This window comes from Echinops telfairi, unplaced genomic scaffold (assembly GCF_000313985.2).
Source record: "Echinops telfairi isolate 266 unplaced genomic scaffold, ASM31398v2 ScPeMD7_4;HRSCAF=17, whole genome shotgun sequence".
NCBI lineage: Eukaryota > Metazoa > Chordata > Mammalia > Afrosoricida > Tenrecidae > Echinops > Echinops telfairi.
In genome coordinates, this window is record NW_022103900.1 from 35,980,709 (window position 1) to 35,989,496 (window position 8,788).

Genomic DNA, 8,788 nt, shown 5'->3' on the forward strand with positions numbered 1-8,788 from the left:
TGGGGCACCATGCCCTGTCTCCAATGTCCACCCTCATCATTCCCTGGGGATCTTTCTACTCCCCTCCCCTGCTGTTCCACTGCACCACCACCACCCCCCAGTGCCTTGCGTTCCCTTTTTGGGTCAAACCCAAAACATTTAATTGTTAGCAATATTTATGACTGTCCTCAAACGGGCCCAGCTATATCCTATTTAAATTCAGCAGCTTTCCAACTCACTGTGTGTGGCAAGGCTCACTAGGGTCCATAAACAATGTGCTCTTGTTGGCAAAAGCATCCATTCTTCCAGGGACCAAGGGGTGCTCAGCTCAGACCCACCAGTCAACGAACTGTATAGTACATCAGCTGTGTGCCCATACTTGGCCCATGAGTTTTGAGGAGCTCTGTAAGACAAGGACTGTTTTCTCTAGTTAGGAAATCAGGAATAATATTTATTAACTGAGCAAAGAATGAAAATGTTGAGCTATGGGTTTAATAAGAAAATGCACTTGACATTTTGTGACCATGTGCCGAGCATTGGGGATATGTTGGTGGATTGGACTGCAGGTGAGGAAAGAAGAATGAATGATGCCACCTAAAACTGTCCTAGGCAAAGGGGACAGCAGTCAGGGCAAGAGATGAAAACAATAATTTGTAAAGGGGTTTCGAGGGATGGGAGGGGAGGAGGGATGGAGGGGAAAAAGAGGAGCTGACACCAAAGGTTTAAATAGAAAGTACTTAGAAAATAATGATAGCAGTATATATACAAATATGCTTGATACAATTGATGTATGGATTGTTACACAAGCTGTAAGAGCGCCCAATAACATCATCTTAATAAATAAATAAAACTGTCACAGGCATCTCACAGAGGAGATGGATTGGATATAGATTATAGGTTAGGATTCATTAAACTCGCTAATGGTTTTCTTGACTTTGAGTTTTAGTTATCATCTAATGGATTCTCACTCCCAATGATTCCTGGATTTCACGGTAGACTAAACCATAGGATTTTCAATGACTTAATTTTTAGAAATCGATGGCCAGGATTTTCTTCTGAGGTGCCTTTTGGTGAGCTTGAATCTCTATTCTTTTGATGAACCCTGGGGACATTGATCATTTACACCACCCAGGGATACGTTTCATGCTCTAGTCTCTTTCCAAATCCCCAATCACCCGTGCAAACACGGGGAGAATGCAATTCGCTTATTGAGAGGCCCTTTCTTTCATGTACTTTCAGATGAGCCGCCCAGTATTGGAGCTGAGATTTAACTGTAATTACATCTCTTTCTCAAACCTAGTGTAAAGATTTGAAGTTGTGTAAGCACTACAGGTTTCGATAAGAACTATAGTTTTGTTCTTTTCTCTTTGGACATTTGGTACAATTGAATTGTATTCCCCTCCCCTTTTGTTACCAGCATACTTCTTTTCATTTTATTTTGTTTTATTATATTTCACAAATACGGTGGTTTTGCAGATTGAAGATTTGTGGCAACCTTGTGTTGAGCACAACCATCCATTTTTCCAATAGCATGGTAAAGACACTTTGTATCTCCGTGTTACATTTGTGTAATATTCATGTTTCAAACTTTATGATGCTTTTGCACACAAATGGACTACAATGTGGTATAAATATAACTTTTGTGTAATAGAAAACCTAAAAAATGTGTGTGATTCACAGTATGGTAATATTCACTTTATTTAGGTGGTCAGGAACACATTACATAATATCTCAGAACTGTGTTCTACATGGACTAGGTGCCTGACTTAGGCAAAGGAAGTGTGAGTGAAAGTAAAGCACGTTAACTCGAAAGTGAAGCGTCTCTTCTTCTGCCATTACAATCCTAGAAGCATGTGCCTTCCTCCAGACGAATTCAAGGGGCCGCCAGGAGCACAGTCTGCGGGAGAAGTGCATGTGTGACGTTTGCAAAACAAACAAACTGAGGTTTGGGTGGTTTGCTACTGAGCATGGCTAGACCAGCTGGCCTGAATTGGAGTGTAAGGCCAACCCCAGGTTCAATAAGGTGTTGTGAATGATTACCTACTGACAAACAGAAGGGAGAGGGTTTCATTATACACCCAGTACGAAACTATCTCCCCAATTACGTGGTCACAAACTCCCAGACATTTCTAATTCTTGTTTCTCTTTCAAATTATGGCACTGAATGTTCTGTTAGGATACAAAAATAATCTCTTACAACCAGTGGTCATAATCAGCTAGCAGAACTGATACCTAGTTTTTTGTTGAGGTCAGGGAACCCATTGTTAAGATGGCACTGGTAATCAAGGTTCTTTCTAGAGCTAAATATATTGTCAGGAAAACTGCCATAAGTTCATTATGGAAATAACAAGTTTATATTTCTTACTCATTTTAATGTTTATCTGCACAACAGCATATTCTAAGTGCCTGCTAGTAACATTTATTTCAACCATAGGTATAAAAAATTAGCCAAAACTATTCTTATAATATTTATTATTACTTTCAAAAAACTCTTTATACTTTGGATGAAATAACTAAATTTTTATTCCTTTGCATTTGTGACTTCAGTGAGCAAACATAAAGTATAAAAAGTGTCACATAATCCAGAGGGTGACATGCTGTCATTTGTTTCAGCTTTGGTGATCTGGGATAAATGGAAGAGACTACAGCCTAAGAGGGCTCCCTGGGTGGTATAAGCAATCAATATGCTCATGGTTCATCTAAAGATTATAAGTTCACCAAATATTTTACCTCAAATCTCCCCCTTATATTAATATAACAGGTTTTAATAGGAGTGGCAAAGATCTATCCCTGTCCAAAATTATACAGGAAAATTCCCCCTAGCATCATCCCCCATATTCAATGTAAACAGAGCTCAATCAATTAAGAAATCAATCTGTAAAAAGCAATGGGCTCCCTGAACTTTTGGATTGCAGCTCACAGTTGGACTATACTTGGCTAAAATCCTCATATCCACAGTGTCTTAAATTATATGCCATTTGATAAATTATTGATGTTACAGATGCAATCAATATACACATTGGTAATGTTTTTCTTTCTGTTTCTTTTATTTTGGTGGTAGTGGGGAGTGTTGTTTGTTGGTGGTGGTAGTGGTTGGGGGTTGGGGTTTTGTTATAATACAACCACCAAAGTAAATCAGAGTAGTTTATAGCCGGTGGAGAAGCAGATAAGTTCTGGGCTCCCATTTAATTCTAGCCTCAAGCAAAGAAGAGTTAGTTCTTATAACATGACCCTTCCCAATACTAACCTTCATGAAGATATCACTGAAATTAAGAGTGCTACCACAAAGTGCGATGAAAGAAGCAGATGGTGCCCATTTACCGATTGGAATAGTGTCTGGGGTCTTTCAGCTTTATTTATATTCAAATAAACAGTCATCTAAATGGGCCATCAACTAAGTCCACATGGAAGAAGTACACCAGCCTTTGTCATTCAAAGATGACAAGTAAAAAAATCAAAATATGATGTAGAGAAAGGTATCAGAGATTAAATTGTGGCCATCCAATTTTTAGAAGGATACGGAATACAGTGGGAGCCCAAAATTTATCAGGAGAATGTCTAATCAGATTAAGCCTCTGGCAAATCCCCTCTAGCCACAGGTGAGGGATCCAATCAGCTTTTCTATTAAACAGAAATTACTATAAACTTGATTATGCTGGATCAAGCAATGGTTTAATATGATACTTGGTCAGTTGACCTCTCTTTTGACCCAACCTGAAATTGTTCTAGGCACAAATATTTCTTTCTTGTTCCATGGCAGAAGTTTCTTCTTTACCTTTTTATATATTGTTGGTGTCTTTTCTTTCTTACTCTGTATTTATATTTTTATATTATCATTATTTTCTTTCTGCTTTGTTTGTTTTTGTTTTTATTGTTTTGGTTAGGTTTTGTAGTTTATGAAGCAAAGAAGGAATGATGCATAGAGAGAAAAACTGATGCGATGCTATATCAGGAACAGGGTGAGGGCGAGCGTAGGAGGGTGAGGGGAATTAGGGAGCTAAAAGTGAATGCAGGAGAGGGGAATGAGCATTAGGGCTGATTGTGGTGATATATGTGCACGTGTTTTAAAACACTATAAAAAAAACAACGAGGAGCTGAAACCAAGTGCTCAAATATAAAGAAAATGTTTTGGCAAGGATGATGGCAATATATATGCTTGAAACAATGGTTGTAAGGATTGTTATAAGAACTGTAAGAGCCCCCAATAAAATGAAATATTTTTAAACCGTTTAAATGTGAAAGTATGATATGTGAATATTTTTTTTTTAATATGTGAATATTATATCACTAAAACTACACAGAGAGAGAGAGAGAGAGGAGAGAAATAAGAAAACCTTGACCTATGACTATCATTGGTGAAGGAGTAAGAGTTATTGCCTAGGGGGATTGAGTTTATTTTAAGGGTTATGGAATAATATGCAAAATTATATCAATAATGATTGTTCAATATGAAGAGTATAATCAATGGCACTGGATTCTGCATGTAGAAGTTGTTGAATTGGAGAATGTTTTATTGTGTATATCTTCACAATTAAAAAATAATTACACTAATAACAATGGGTACAAGCTGTTCTAAAATTGATTATGGTAATGATTGCACAACTGTTCTTGATATGATCGAACCATTGAATGGTATGATATGTGGATGAAGTGCTGGGAAAACTGTTCAAATAAGAGACAGAGAGGGAACTAGACTAGAGGTTCATGTTCACCCAAAAGCATCTCCGAAGGAAATCTTGTTGATCAACTTCTGAAAATTAAGCCATTAAAATTTCTATGGCATATCTACCATGATAATATGAGTGAATTATTCGCTTCCTGAAATTTTCACAGAACTTAACATATTGTCAAAACAATTGCTATCAATTAAGCAGAAGTGGAGAAGGTTTTTTCAAAGATGAACATAATACATTCAGAGAATTATAAGAAGAAAACTGTGTCTAATCTATCAAACACAGCGACTATTGCCTAATTGGCCTACCTCTAAAGGAATCGGCTCCTAATGCTACAGTGAAAAGATGGTTAAGGACAAACCACACAGCCATGATGTTCAGATAAAAGTGAAAAATATTGCAAATGAGAACACCAATGGAGGAGCAATAATAAAATATCTTAAATAGGTCTTCTATAGATTTTTCAATACTTTTTTGAAAATATTTTAATTTTTAAAAAGCTATTTATAAATAAATAATAAATATTAAAAAGATATCAAACATTTTATTTAAATATTTTTCAAATATTTTCAAGTATTATTTAATGTTCCATTCATATTTTAAAACTTCCTGATGATAATCTAGTTTTGTGTACCTCTTTTATTGTTTTAATTTAAGGATTAACTGTATGAAATAATAAATTACATTTTGTTATATTGATTTTTTTTTAATTCTTAAAATGGGCATTAGGCAGCAACTGGTTGTCAAGTCATTTTAATCCCACGCTGCCTTCAACTGTTTATAACCCAGTGGCACACAGAGCTTATATTCTTTCTAGCCCAGTTCTCCTGCTCGGCTTTTGGACAAGCTCAATGGTCCAATGTCCTGGTCACATACAGTCAGAAACTCTCTCATTCCATTGTCAGTGTTTAAAAGAGTAATTTTTTATTGAAAAGGTAATCCATGGAATTTATTTTAACTTCTTTTATTGCTTGTAAAATGCTGTTCCGGATTCCATATATAATCATTTCAAATAAGACTATTAAAAGTCTAACAAAGCTTATGATATTATGAAAATTATGGTGGGAGCTTTGGTATTCTGTGATCTTAACTAATGCTAGAGATACGGGATTATCCTTTAGCTCTATTTCTGGGTTCAGGTAATCGCAAACCTGACTGCACGTACCCTGGAGAGATGTTGAAAAGCAGGATTCTGGGAGAAAACAAAAGTTGCCCAGAGAATTACAACAAAGATATATCAGAACCAGCACAGAAGAAAGTACTTTTAGAATTCAGCTTTATTTTCCCTTCCTGCAATGCAATGGGCTTACAGACGAGAAAGTGAGTGGGGAAAAGAAGCAGTGGGGCGTGGGGGTGGGTTAAGGAATGGAGTTTTCATTCTGAAATTAAAGCATGATTCTGGCCCTGGACAGAGAGAAAAAGGCTGAATGTCATCTAAGAGAAAAAGGACTTGGCTTTATATCTGGTGAAGAGAAACAACATTTTGTTGTCCCGAGCTGGTCTAACCCTGTTCAGTGCTTCACCTTGACAGACATGTTTTAAACTACTTGAATTCAGATCTCAACCTTCTAAAATTATCCTCCCATTTCATTCTTATGAGACTACTGAAGCCAATCAAGATACTAGCCCATGCTTTACTGCAATGAGCAAGAATAAGTGAAATACAGAAAATCAGGCTCAGACATTCAACCAAGTCATAAAACTCCTTTTATTTATTTACAAAAGGAAAAGCCATCTCTGAAATACTTGCTGGAAATGGCAAAACACGTTCTGCGCTGCAAGTGTATACAATGACATACATTTATTTATACTTGGTAATTAACTAGTCCACTATCGGCTGCACAAGAATTCTGATTGTATTAATGACACATTTGAACAAACTAAATGTAAACAAATATACACGTTTTGCCCTAGACACCGTTTCAAAGTGAGCCAACGTTGTATATTTTCTCAAGGAACAAACACAAAATGCTCTAGTGTTCGGTAGTTTAACCTTGTGCTGCTCCCTTCTTGTGTTGTTGCTAGTTACTATCAAGTCCATTCTAACTCATAGCAACCCTACTTACAATAAAAAGAAACACTGCCTAGTCCTGTACCATTCTCACGATTGTTCCCGTGTTTGAGCCCCTCAGAACAGCCACTGTGTCATTTTAGATTGTTGAAAGTCTTCCTTTACTTTGCTGCCTACTTAACTAAGCACGACGGCTTTCTCCAAGCACGTGACTCTCCTGACAACATGTTCAAAGTATGTGAGGCAAAGTCTCACCATCCTTTTATCTATGGAGAATTTTGGTTGAACTTTCAAGACAGGTCCGTTTGTCCTTTTGGTAGTGTATGGTACTTTGAATAATCTTCACCAACACCATAATTTGAAGGCATAATTTTCCTTCAGTCTTGCTTATTCAATATCTAACTTTTACTTGCAGATGATGCAATTAAAAATACAGTGCCTTGTGTCAGGTACACCTTTTCCTCAAAGTAACACCTTTGCTTTCCCACACTTTGACTAGGTTTTATGTAACAGATTACCCAATACAATGTGTTGCTTGATCTCTTGACAGCTGCTTACTTGAGCATTGATTATAGACACAAGCAAGAAAAGCACTTGCCTGTCCCTGCTTATATTACTATTTGATTTGATTTTACAATTAATGCTTACCTAGTCTCCATGAAACATAAAGGTGAGTCTTAGGTATTAGACTTTTATTTGTCAAGTTATAGTACAATTTTGGTTGTCAATGAAGACTCTACATTTCTGTTTTTATTCATTCTAAAATTAATTAGCCACTTTTAATAACTCTACCTGTCATTTTTCACAAACCAACAGACAGCATGACCATGTTTCTGCTAATTCCTCAAATAGCAATAGTTCCTGAAAATTAGAAGTTTCCAAGGGGCCTGACATCAGTTTTGCATTCTGTGGTTAAAGTATGCAAAGGGGATAGAGTAACTAACATATAAAACTGAATGAATAAATAATACGCAAAGAGATATGATTGGCATCAATTAACGAAGTCTCACAGCAGTGCTATTGTAGTACATATAAATCCAGTACTGTCATTAGCTTCAAATTTAAAAGAGAAAATTGAAATGTAAGGAATTTAAGTGAACTGTCAAGAACAGAAATTAGGAACTTTTCCATCTGGCTTCACAACTGTGATAGGTAGGTTTATTGTGCCAACTTGGCTAATATGGTCACAGTTTGATTGGAGGGCAGAGATAAATGGTTGGGAAAGGCCCACCATTCTCTTTCTTGCTTTTTAGTGATTGGTATAGCATCTGGCTACTTTAGCTAGTTCTCTGCTTCAACTTGTGAGCTACACTACCTGTGGGACAGCCAACCCCTGGGTCATACCGCTAGAGCTTTAGGTTCCTTCAAGACCTTCTTTGCCATGCTGCTGGTGTATACATTTCTTGAGCTTGAGGCTGGCGGATCCTGTCTTCTAACATTACTTGACCAAGCCTGCTTCACTAAGTTCCTTAGCTGCTGACTGTTGGTGACCCGCCTTACTGTTTGCTGCTGGTGGCTGGACTGTCTGCTTTGCCCTGGGGAAGACTGCTGTCTGCTTCCTTGACCTTGAACCCAGCAGCCCTCATGAGTTGGACTTCCAGTACATTAACTGTTCCATGGAAGTGAGTTGAACTGAGCCCTCTGTACTGCTGTGTAGACTAGTTAGTTGTTATATTCCTTCATGCTTTACATATCTATCCATATATATATTCATAAGTGTACTGCTTTTTTTAAGAGAACCCTGTGTAACACAACCTTTGTACTTAAACTCCTCCTACATAACTGAGAATTAGTACATATCAGAATTTATCTGATAAAAGAGCGTTTAGGTTCTTAATTTAAAATATCTCATTAGAATTACTGCACCATTTTTTATCTAAGAGGTGAAGAAAAAAGAGCCCTTCAGTTTTACATTGTGTCACTGTAGTAAAATAGGAATTATGTCAACTAGTGGTGGAGTCAAACCTGTCAATCAAGTTGCAGCCTGATGACACCTCATTGATTTCATAAGTCTTTTGCTTCAAGAGTATGAGAAACTAGAGGTGATCTTTCTCTTCCCCTTTGTCTTCCTGCTTGCTGGAACTCTGCCACTAGCTTTGGACTCCCACAACTCTGCACCCTCTGG